This window comes from Cyclopterus lumpus, chromosome 1 (genome assembly GCF_009769545.1).
Source record: "Cyclopterus lumpus isolate fCycLum1 chromosome 1, fCycLum1.pri, whole genome shotgun sequence".
Lineage (NCBI taxonomy): Eukaryota > Metazoa > Chordata > Actinopteri > Perciformes > Cyclopteridae > Cyclopterus > Cyclopterus lumpus.
Window position 1 is genome coordinate 9,399,008 of NC_046966.1, and position 12,883 is coordinate 9,411,890.

The 12,883-nt window shown below is 43.3% G+C and overlaps 1 protein-coding gene across 5 annotated transcripts in view; it reads right to left on the reverse strand.

The window, feature by feature from the left end:
* Positions 1-12,883, reverse strand: part of add3a (adducin 3 (gamma) a) — an 86,169-nt gene that overhangs the window by 57,713 nt on the left and 15,573 nt on the right. Inside the window, exon 1 of one of the 5 annotated variants that reach the window (XM_034538235.1) lies at positions 25-133. The exons of 2 other annotated variants lie outside the window; for them this stretch is intronic. The gene's annotated coding sequence lies outside the window, so the exon portion shown is untranslated. Of the gene's footprint in view, positions 1-24; positions 229-9,364; positions 9,399-12,883 lie in introns of those variants that run through there. 2 more of the 5 variants (XM_034538434.1, XM_034538322.1) reach the window with 2 other exon arrangements.

The following is a 12,883-nucleotide window of genomic DNA, read 5'->3' on the forward strand; positions in this document are numbered from 1 at the left end:
TTGAAAATAAATTGCACTACAAACCTGCTTTAAAGCCAGTTAGAGTTACACGGCTGCCTCTGAACCTGCCTCTTCAGCTGTGATCCACCTGCACTGCAGCGAGTCTTCTGCCTGTAGTGTCTCTTTCTCTCTCTAACACGCCTCTCCCATTGTAGCTCCACGCAGTGTAAAACTGTTGCTGCCCTCTTTCCTTCACGCTCCTCCTCCTACAATATCTCCCTCATCTGCTGCAGGAGCTGCAGATGAGAGCCAGCATAGAGGGGGGGGGGGGGGGGCTGGGAAATCAGTGGGTGATGGTGGGGAGAAGAAGGGGGAGGGTCCAACCTGATTCAAATTCACACAGGAGTGAGATGACCCCTCATGGTGCTTCAGTGATCATTTGTAGACCTTGAAAAGCTTTTCGGCAAAAGAAACACATATTTGTTTCATTCTTTTATCCTTTTCTTCCTCCCATCTCTCTCAACGTCCCTAAACCTTTTTATCCACCACCTCCTTTCTTTTGAGGTCAAAATGTTTCATTAAAATGTCTCCTCTCCATCATTGTTGCTACATTTTTTCGTGGCGGAACAAAAAGAAAAATGTTTCTTTCAACAAGGTCTGAGAGGAGAGCCTTCCCTTATTTTCGCTCTACTAAAAGAGTCCCTCCCTCTCCATCACTGCTCCACCCAACACTTTCCCCGAAAGCAGCTTAACACCCTCCTCATGTGAGGAATCTCACCTCCGCACAAAAGAGTTTGGAAGATAATTTGACCAAGAAAGGGGGGAAGTGCTAGTATTTAAAATGATAGGAATTAGCATAAAACTGACTATTTATTGCTTTAAAGCAATAGTTTAACATTTTGAAAAATATGTTGTATATTGCAACCACCTGACCCATTTCAAAACACAGATCCCGTCATGTTCACAATGCCTTGAGAGTTTTTTTATTTTAATTTATTTTTTTGCAAAGTCATCACCATTCATATCTATAACCCACAAATAATGTTTTATGATTAAATTCTTCTTCATTGATCTAGCCTCTTAATTACGCTCTCAATGTCCACTACATTGATGCATTTCAAAAGTCAATGATTAAGCGTGTTAAATTATCGCCATCTCAATATTGACCAAAACAATCATGACTTTCATTTTTTGCCATATTCAGACATGGCTGTTTCCCCCCGTTTCCCATCATTAAGCTAAGCTAAGCTACGCTAACCCCCTGCTGGCCATCCCTTCACATTTACCATAAGGGCATGAAAGGTCATTCTCGGCAAAACATTGAATACGAATATTTCCCAAAATGTCAAACTATTCTTTTCAAGGCAAGCTCAAAAACACATGAATGGTAAGATGTTAAATACTGCTTGTTGGTAGACATTGTGAGGACTATATTTCATAAAAGAGAACACAGATAATTAACATGTTTGTGTCAGTGCTGTCACATTGTTTTGTTCAGGTCAATTTGTGAACATGATAATAAAAAGAGGGCATAGGAAAGACATTAAATTAGCATGTGAAAGGCTCACTCCCTGACTTCACACTGACCAGGCAAAGTTCAACAGAACTTCATTTATTTTTCCCTCCATGTCCACCAATAACTCTTCTGCTCTAAGCAGGTGTACTCTCACCAGAGAGAAACAAAGCCCACTCTATACACATCATTTCATTAGTGGTTTTTAAAATCTGATTTAGAGGAGACTGATATTGAGAAGGGCTGCACGGTGGTGTAGTGGCTAGCACTGTCGCCTCACAGCAAGAGGGCCGTGGGTTCAATTCCCGGTCGGAGCGGTCCTTCTGTGTGGAGTTTGCATGTTCTCCCCGTGGCAGCGTGGGTTCTCTCCGGGCTCTCCGGCTTCCTCCCACAGTCCAAAGACATGCTGCAGGTTAATTGATCTCTAAATTGCCCATAGGTGTGAATGTGAGAGTGAATGGTTCTATGTCCCTACATGTGCCCTCGATGGACTGGCGGCCTGTCAGCTGGGATAGGCTCCAGCGCCCCCGCGACCCTAATGAGGATAAGCGGTATTGAAAATGGATGGATGGATGGATGGATGATATTGAGAAAATAAATATTCCGAGAGATTTCCCATAACTCTATCTAGAGGAATTTAAAGAGCATCGGCAGACATTTAACCTTTCCTTAAGGAATGCTTGGTGTGTGTAATCTATAGTCAGACAGAGCAACAAAGAAATCTCAGATTATGTTTTAATTGCTGCTTCCTTGAAAAACGCTTCCATTTACAGAGTAAAAGCTCTGCTTTATTGCCGACTAGCACAGAAACAAGGCAGACAATAATTATAGGAAGCAAAAATACATATGTGGCAGAAGAAGACAGCTGAGCCTGAATCAATTCAAGAATAACTATTCAAGCTGAGATTATGGTGGGACAAGCTACTGTACACCCAGCTGTCAATCTCGAAGGGATTCCCTGCTTACTCTGCTCGTCTGTGCGGCGAGTGCGGTTTTATGTTTGTGAAACTGGGTCCAGGACAGAAAGCAGTGGATCTCCCACATTGGAAACTATTTAGTTGTGGTGTGTTTGAGCTGCACTGGAAGAAACGCCATCTTCGTTGTTGTCGGGAATACCTTAAACTCAAACCTGCGTAGCTCTGCATAGTCCTACGACTAAGCCTACTGATAGGATGCTTCATCTACAAACAACTCACGCATGCACTTATTAAACCACAAGAAGCAGCACCACATCCACTCCTGCGCTGTCCCTCCGGGATCTCTCAGGCTGTGCATACCTGTCCCAGAATAAACCTCGCCCTATGGCCTCCCGCTGGATGCCGCGGTCTAACATTAGCACATATTTGAGTGAAATGTGCATAGGCCCGGCAGTCTCGGCAGGATTAAAAAGGGATGCACCTCTAGATTATTTATGAGGCGGAATTGCTAGTTCTAACTTTCTACAATAACTCCTTAAAAGAGAGGAAGGCGGGAGATGGAGCGAAACAGTGCACTTTGCAAATGGCAGCGGGAATATACACACGGTACGTTAATAAGCACTTAAAGGTAGGTAATTGTACAGCTCAAGTCAAGGTGAGCTCTAAAATTACCTGTGCACAAGATTCATAAAAGTGCTTGTCAGTGAGTATCTTTCGATTTCTGAGCTCAGTGATGCAGATTCAACAACTGGACGGCAAAGTGAGCTCACATGCATCTTCCCCAGAATTTAACTCTGTGCATGCAGAGCGAATAAACCCTTTCTACCTCCTACAAACACGAGAAGATTGCAAAGCAAAGTAACTATTCAAATCCCATGAAAACCCCAGAGGACGTGCTCCAAGTCACCTGCAGTGGACCTACTGGCCGGCAACCAGCATTGTAAATAAAGTATGGATGTGGAGTGAAGTTAATGCAGCAGGGCCATTATCATAGTGACCTTTTTGTTTAGAAATAAAAGTCATATGTTGCCTTTGGAGAGTATTGTGTGCATATCTGACATGCATGTATGATTTATCATTAAGGAGCCTGTAGGTTTTTTTTAATATCATAGCTCTGGGTGTTGACAAAATATGACATTCAATAAATAAGTCACGGCTGTATGTCATGCTTTATAATAACTATACCTGACAAAATGGCCCCAAGCACGCATCTATATTAAGCATCTATATTTATTTTTCCTTGTTTATTCACAGAATTCGGTCGACTCGAGTCCCGAGGCGACCTCCCCTCACAGTGGGGTGTGTGGAACCCCCTTGACCTATTTGTAATTCCCCATGTTGACTGTAACACCATGTGACAGAGGTAAACATGGCGTTTCAGCTAATGAGTCCACGGCTGACTCAAGGTCGGGGAAGTGATCATGATGGTAAAAAAGCACTCAGTGACAGGGACTTGAACCTCCACCTTGTTATGGTTAGAGCACGATGCAGACCTGTTGTCTGAGACTGACCTGAAATCAGTCGAACGCCTCTTATTATTTCTCAAAGAAAGAAACACATAATAATAATAATAATAATGGCAGGTTTAGCAAAAGCATGAAAGTCTGTGAAGACGGGGGAAGGGGGTCTGGGGGTCTTGGCTGTGAGAGCCCCTCGTCGACAGGAGGCCCGGGCTGTAAGTCTGCCGGGCTCCAGTGGAGACGGCGAGGGAGAGAACCAGACAAACACAGCTTGCTGCCAAGCGTCGTTACTCACAACACCCACTCGACTCCACGGCACATTTCCACTGCCTGTTGCCAGGTTTCACTGATCATGATATTAAAAAAACAACCTCCTTTGTCAAAATAAAACTCTCCCCTGCAAAGAAAATTAAATTTCTGGGATGAGCTATTGGAAAGAAAAGAGTGTGGAGGGTTTTCATGCATAAAGGACCGAATGGCCGAAGATTATACGATTGAATCATTATGAATAATGATGTGTAATGGTGGTTGTCAGTACCCTTTAAATCATGGGGCTCTTGAATGTGCAGCTAATAAAACAAAACAGAATGTAGGGGTTAATATAACCTGCAACAGGTGTATAAGTACTTGGGACAATCAGGAACAAGATGCATCATCCTTCCCAACAATCTTTTACCACATCCGAAACGCCTGAAAAACACATTATATAATAGACACTGATAAAAAACCAATGCTTCTGCCAGCAGAAAGCCTGGAATGACTCATCATGAATTTAAAGACAAACAGAGAGCCAACTAATTGAATTGGGGAATGTAACACATAAAACAAAAAGTATTCTGGGTGGATTTTTCCATTAAGACCAGCCTGAACACTGTCACGTTACACTCCTCCTCCTCCTGCAAGTCCATGTTCTCCTCTAGTGTCATGAGGAGGCTCTAATGAATCAGCCTATTGAGCCTGAACTGCGCATAGGCTTTGACACTGCCAAAGTGCGTGTGTGTGTCTGTGTGTTTGTCTGTCTGTGTCCGTGTGTGTGTGTGTGTGTGTGTGTGTGTGTGTGTGTGTGTGTGTGTGTTGCGGCCCAACTTTCCCAGCCTTTCCAGAACACAAAGCTGACGTTTGTGGCCCCTCAGCACTACAAAAGCCCCACAGGCCACCAGAGCTGAAAGTGCTTGCCTGTGTATGTCTTTGTGCATAAGAATGTCTCTGTGTACTGTATGTCTTTTTTACATGTGTGCATACATTTGTGCAGGTGGTTGAGACGCGGCCACACACAACCCGTCTGCATTTCACGATTATGACAAGACGCACATAATGTGGCCCAGAACCAGTCAGACACAAACACAACCACCCAACCGCCAGACAGATGGATGGACATTAAGCTAAAGATATGTGGCCACTGCAACAACACCAGAACTCTCTTCTCGGATTCTCAACACAACTACAAACCATATCAAATAGGGCTGTAAAACACAACCCAAACGGTACATGAGAAACAGAGGCACACAAACCAAACTCCTCCTCTGGCTGCGGTCAGGACTGATGAGTCACACAGGAGACGGTTGTTGTTGTTTTTATCATGGAAACACCCATTCGGATAACTAAAGATCACTAAAAACTGTTTGTCACTCCAAAGCAGTATCACTTCTTGGAAGGACCCCTTTAGATCAAAATCGATGCACATGGTTACCACAAATCTGTGTTATAATAAGTGTTATTACTCTTAGTCGGTCAGATTGTGAACCCTTTCCACATTCCTCTCCGTCTCACCTGGCTGACATCTTTCTTCCGGTGACTGAACTACACACACAAAAGCATGCGTTTAAATGGTTATACAGCTCATTTAAATGTGAATGCTGATATAAAAAGCCAATACATTTCAGACATTGGACACAATTAACAAGACTTAACTTGCAATAAACTGAACCGCTATTATGCTGGAGGGCTGGGTTGAACATCATTACAGCATCATCCATGTCAGATGTGCCGGGCCTTTTATGATTTACACAGTCTCTCCCTGAAACTCCAAGAATGACACGACCTATGGATGGATACAGACAGTCTTTATATTTTTCTGTATTTTGTTTATTTGTCCATTTCTGTGTATGTACGTTGAAAGCAATGGACAATCCAGAGTCAAATTCCTTGTATACGTACGCACACATGTCAAATAAAGCTTTTTAATTCTGATCCCAGTCTATATACCACCAACAGCTACCCATCTCTACAGTAAAACCTCAAATGGATTAATTCAAAGCCTCAGTTTGTCCTGCAGGTTCCTCCCAGACAGCTTATCCTGTGTGTTGACTTGTCTGACTGCGTAAGTGAGTGGAGAGGCACAGACATGTCTGACTGCAGATCTACTTGTGAGGGAGAGCAGAAGAGACTGTGAACGTACAGTGTGTGTGCACAGATCCTCAGCTGCACCCAATCGTTAAGGAGCACAGCGCTGGATGACTTAAAATGCACCACGAAGCAGCACGTTTGCCCGTTTTCTTACTAAGACAAAAGCTGAACAAGTATTAAATTGCGCTGCATTAGTAATTAAAAAATATGAAAAACAGAATCCACATGGCAAAGTGCATGCAGGAAGAAATCCAGAAAGGATGAAGGAAGGTTCAATTAGGTTTGTTCGCATCTCTGGCTTGTTCAAACTAGGCCATCTGTTTTGTCTGTGTTATCCCTTTGCATGGTATGCTATGTTGGCATGCTCCCTGTCAGCTTGTATTGGCTTTAATGTACTGCCTGTATTCGGCCAGTTGTTGATTTTGTATTTTTTTTCTTCTTTTTTTACTTTCAAGAGGTATGTCTGAAAAAATGTCACCCGTTTTGTACTTATGGGAGCAAATTGATTGTTCAGTACCAGTCGATAAAATAAAAAAAGAAATCATCTTCACACAAAGCACATTCATGCACCGCTGCCCTCAACTGGCAAAGGAATGTTCAGCCTCACTGATCCTCGATGACATTATCAAACTCCGCTGTGTATGTGTTTGTCCACACCGTGTGGGCGGCCGGGGGCGTGTGCGGTTTGGACGAGCCCGTGAGATAAGAGCAGCCGTGATGTCTTCCAGATGACTGCTGGAGAGGAGGCATGCAGCATGCAGTCAGCATCTCAGGCCACAGAGCTGAGTCATCACAGTGAGAAAGTTATGAGTGGCTGTAGAAGTCCGGAGGTTTGAAACGCTGCTGCCATCAAACTGCAGAGGGCCATTCACAAAAGGTAATTTACTAGGAGAGCAGGTGTCTCCCAACGAGCCACTGAAGCCATTTTACAAACATGACATCAACAGGCCGAGGCTGCACGCTGAGGCACTTAAACCGAGTCCGAAGATGAGGACACTTTAAATGAGGGCGAAGGGAGACGCTGACGTCCCTTTACTGCCCTGCTGAGTAGAGCACAGCTCATCTTACTGAAGGACAGAGGAGAGGCCGAGAGGAGGAGCCTTTGTTGATAGAAGGATGGAAAAACAAGAAAGGAGACAGAGGAAAGAGAGAAGGAAAAGACAAACGCAAAGAGAAAGAAGATGACCAGTGGAAAGTTTTGACCCAGTAAACGCTTTAGCAGTCATGCGGTTTTATACCTCCGATCTCTTCCTTTGCATCACTTGCTTGGCCCTCAGCTCGTCTTTTCAGCCTTCCTTGTGGCGCCGACACCCTCCAAACCCCTAAATAATGGCCAGTCCGTTCTTTTTTTCCCAATCATTGTGTCTTTGTTACCTGGTTACATGGACACCTTGACGACTCCATGTAATGCAGAGTGTTTTGCTCCTTCGTTGTCAACCTCTAACATTAAACATTAGTCGCGTTAGACTGGCTGACAGAAACGCTGAGCTTGAGAGAGAGGATGAAACAAAAAGGCATCTTTGCATGTATCTATGCAAGTTATCGTCAGTTTTATGGAGCATTTTAACATCTTTCAGCACAATGTTTTGGTTTCATGGTCCGCTTTACAACTTTACTCTTCCACCGCTTTCATTGGGCTCATTTTCAGTTGAGAACCTCTGATGAACCCGCTGTGGTCTCCCTGCCAAACACCCAAAAGGTAGCTGGTCAACAAAGTGGACCACTTAGCAGATAAAGAGACAAATATTTGACTCTTTATTTTTAGCCCGGAGGAGTTGGTAGAGACCAAAAAACAAGTTAAAAGAGAATGTGAATATTGGACTTGTTTTCGCCAACTGGACACAAACTAAGACACATTAACTTTCTATGGTGATATGTCAACTTCACAAAAATCAGTTAATTGAGCTTTAAAAAATGAGAACATGCAGCACAATTGAGTTGACTATTATCTCGTAGTTTCATTAGAACTAGACAAATTCAGTTCAATCGTGTGCATTATATCACTATAAATATTAAAGGGATGAAATCAGCAGCTGTTAATCCACTTTATATTGTGGTGTAATTTATAAACGATGCATTAGGAACTCAGCCTGGTGGCTTAGCTGCCGTTTGCACTGTAAATGGAAAACATGTCCGAATCACAAAGCTGTCCTGTGGCAGAGTCCTTGTTGATAATTACACTGAATCAAAACACTACTCAGTTATAAAGTCTGAACGCTCACTAAGTCAATTTGATACATGTTGCCAATAGTACAAATAATAGACCTGTGTGTGTATGTAGTGTGCACTTTTAAATTTAATCGTGTGTGTTTCCTGACTGTCCAGAGACTCTGAGTAATAAGCACTTTAAATAAACTGAAGTTGACGTTTTGTACTTGATGTCTGTGAGAAGGAGGCATATAATGTGATGTCTTGACCTCCGTTGAGCTGGCATTTCAATATAAATGTACACTTGCATGTGTATCAGAAAGAAAATAACAGGTGTGAATGGACATGTGTGAAGGACCTTAAAGAAAAGAACCCAACCACCCCATCATTAGACCTACTAGAGAGCGCTACATCAACAAGCAGTGCTCAGAGTCTCGGGAACCACAGGAAACAATACATTACTTAACAAGAGTCAAGCTAAGATATGAAATGGATTAATGGTTGGTAAAGTCAGCATGCAACAAGCAACATCAGAGTGGGTTTTCTCGACCACAGGTGGGCAAAAGAGGGAGGGAGAAGTGTGTGTAGATATAGATATATAGATGGATGGATATATGACAAATAGGTTTGTAGGTGAATGGATGGATGGGGGGATAGATAAAGAGAAAGACCTTTCACTATTTCCTTTCCAGGATCATTTCCAGCACAGTAAAATGTCTGGCCAGAAGCAGTTTGCGAGCTGACCACTAACCAAAGCTGTGCCATTTAATCAAGGCTCTCCAAAAAGAGCTCACTGTAATTCTCCATGTACCTCCTGTTTCCTTAGGAAACTTAAAGAGGAGGGCGGAGTCGTTTAGACTTCAGACCGAAAACTTCAGTCAACACTACATTTCAGAATTTGTTTCCATTTAATTTCCCCATCAACTTTGAGTGTTGTGGTGCAAGATAACAGTCAACACTGAGCTGTTGAGGCAATCAACAGGTGTTTCAGAAGCTTGAGCAGGAGCGAAAATGTTGTGCTTTGAAGCAGAAAGTCTTACCTCACAGCGGCCCGCTCACCTTATGCCTCACCAACTAGGACAAAAACAGACAAACACATTATTATGTTTTGCATCCAAGTCTTCTGGCAGCTGTTACATCTGTCCACTAAATCTCTGAGCCAAATTGTGCATCTTAGGTGAAGAAATCCATCACAACTAGAGGCGGACACATTAATATGCTTAAAACATTATTTACTCGTTGGTCGTTTGAAGTCTGGATACAAAATCACAACTTGGAACCGAGAGCGAGTGAAATAAACACCTGAAATTAAAAAGGAAGAAGGCTCCCACAATAAAGCCTGAAGCCTTTTCATTATCTTTGCAAACTCGGTATGCTCTGTAATTCAGCATAATTGACATACTCAAAAGAAATATAATTAAAAAGAAGATATTCAATGCTAGCACACACCTGTAATATTGGATTTATGTTTTGTTTAAATACCCCAATTTAGGGTTTTTAGTTTTTGCATACAAACTACTTTTCAGATTCAACAGACTTTGTAACTAACAAAGTATTTTACAAAGGAAACAGTCAATGCCTTTGTTCCTCTCATACAAATCATTTCCAGGAGGAAAGTCTGATGAAAGAGCATGCGTTCCGAGACGCTATATATGCATGCATTTTCATTCTGCTCCACCACTGGTCTCCACACTACAGGAACCTACATCTCTGGATGTGGCTCCATTACTGCCCATGTAACTGTTTGTACTGGTGCATTCGGTCAGTGGTTTCCACTACGGAGAGCGAGCTGTGCCCCAGTACTGCACTGGTGGGATTCAGGGACTCGGTCTGTGGCCTTGATAGTCATCTATGTCATCTGCACAAACACCAACTGTGTCAACACCAGGGAGCGGTGGAGAACATGAGCGCTATTGATAGCATGCAAGACATGTTATTGTCGAGGGTGCTGCTCCTGCATTCCAATATAAATGATAACTGGCTACTAGGAATTTGGGATTGATCCAAAATAACACCTACCAAAAAAAATTATAGAAGAATGTGTAGAAAACAGTCTGTGAGTGAACCCACACAACTGACATGAGGTTGTATTTAGCAGAACAGTCTACATTTTGTAACTGGGAGGTGTTGGCGGCTTCTGGGAGTTGGTGGAGAGGTTGCGGAGCACCTGAAATGTGAAAAGCTCCAGATGGCCCAGCAGTGCTGGAGTGTAACACACTTTCTGGCCAGGTTGGCTGAGTGAGCAGGAATTGAAACCACCTGCTGAATCTGGTGAGGATCTTTTTATTGTTCGTGGAGAAGGAGAAATTAACTTACAATCAGATGTTGACTGACAATGAGACGTGAGAAGCATGAAGCTTGCTGACAGCGCATACAAAACTGTTATAATTTTTCGACATCCACCATGGAATAAATAACCACTATTTCTGCTTTTTACTTGTTGTGGTGATCCCACAAAACATCAGAACATCAAACGCCCCGGTGTTTGGGTTCATAACATCACCCGTAGGCACACACAGCTCGGTGAATTCCCAGCGCTACTAGCAGCAGCAGCCAGTTAGATTCAACAACAGCACGACATCAGTGATGACGGGCAGAGCATCACAACGCTGATTGTTTTTCGCAACTCAGCGTTGGGCGAATTTTTCTCCAAAGTTGAAATATTAAAACTTTGTTGAATGAGGCACATTTTTCGCTGCGCTCTATCGGCGTCATTCGCGCCGCCCGGCAAACATTTGCGTCATTCGCAACCATTCGCATCTGGACATTGACTTTGCATGGGATCTACTATCGCGAAAAATTCACAGCATAACCCAAAATATCTCCTGTAGCTGTGCCTCCAGTGTATGAATGTGTGTAAGTGTTAGTTACTCCTGATGGGCAGGGGGAACCTTAGCCCCTCCCATCAGTGTGTGAATGGGTGAATTATGTCATGTAGTGTTAAAGTGCTTTGAGTGGTCGTAAGACTAGAAAAGCGCTATACAAGTACAGGTCCATTTACTGTTTACTGTCGGCAGCATTAATAACTCCGAGTTGAAACACCAGAATGAATTCCGCTTCACGTCATTAACTAAGCCGAGCACCGCCCTTGACATACTAATTATTTTTGCTTCAGGCGAGATGCAGAGAGACAAGGAAAACCAGCACAGTTACATAACAACCTTTTCTGCTGACCACAGTGATCTGGTGGATGTGACCGGTCACACAGCACGGCCCCCTTCGACCTCGTTATATAAAATCCAGACAAATTTTATTTTTTAAACGAATTTTTGCACAAGCCCTATTAGGGGAGGGGAGGTCACTTCTGATAAACGCAAAGCACTTTCAGGCCTTTAATAAGTGAGCCTCAGACACCACTTTATTTGAAACAACAACAAAAAAGCCAAGGGATGAGAGGACAGTCAACTTTGCTTTCTGTCTTGTTAGTTTTGCCACAGTTACACAATAATCCCAACATCTCATTAATCTGATTCTGTCAGACAGGTTTAGAGAGCTGCAGTGTCGGGCCTGTTCAGCCCCGTCACTCTGACGGTGTGCTGGTTGAAGAGCTAATTCAGAGGTATGAGGGGGATGACAGGTGATGCTTTCACTGAGATTTCACTCATTCTTCCCTTTCAGCTAGTAGAACATAGGGTTGGACGGTGTACCGATACTAAAAAAGTACCGCGGTACCGGTACGTTCAAAACGATACGGTTTTGCATATTTTTTAGTATTGATACTTTATTAAACACACTCACTGCTCCGCTCCCTGTCATGCTGCCCAGCGCGTTGACTGCAAGGGGGCGGCGCGGCGCTCACACACTAACAGGTAGCGCTCACAGTGAGTGATCGCAGGGGAAACAACATGGCGTAGTGTCGGCGCTTTTGAGACTTTTTGTAAAAAAAAAAAAAAGATGGCAGAAGCGAAATCTGGAAGTACTTTGGCAACATTGCGGACAGTGTTTCAAAGCCACTCAGACCAGGGAGCAACACGTCAAACATGGCAAAGCACCTTACAGACGGACACCCCGAACTTTTCAAAGAAAGACAGGTAAGCACATGTGATTATAAAAATGGTGCACACCTTAAGCTCACCCACATAAAGCCTAACACGAGTAGCCGTAGCCTAGTTTGACGACCAGTCTATGTGATCATGAGGTCACAATGCACACACGTGTACTAAATGAAACACAGTTGATGCAAAATGGCTACATGCTGGTGGAGCCTGAGGGTGGATCTTGAGCTAATTAGGGTCCTCATGACGACTTCGTCGTAGAGGAACCTATTGTTTTTCGTGGAATTATTATTCTCTAGCAATGACAGTGTTTTGGGGGCCTTTATCAAATCCCAAAAGTTGTTAAATTTGACATGCACATCAGGACTGGTGAAAAACTTGATAATTTGGAGGTCTCACATTTGGGTACAAATAAATTTCTCTATAGCGCCCCCTTGAGGCAAAAAGTCCACGCTTTTTGCTAACATTGACCGATTGACTTGAAATGTGGTACACATGTCCACTTGGACCTGCTCTACAAAAAAGTCAATGGTGGCGATAAAATGCGCCTACTTAGATTTTCCG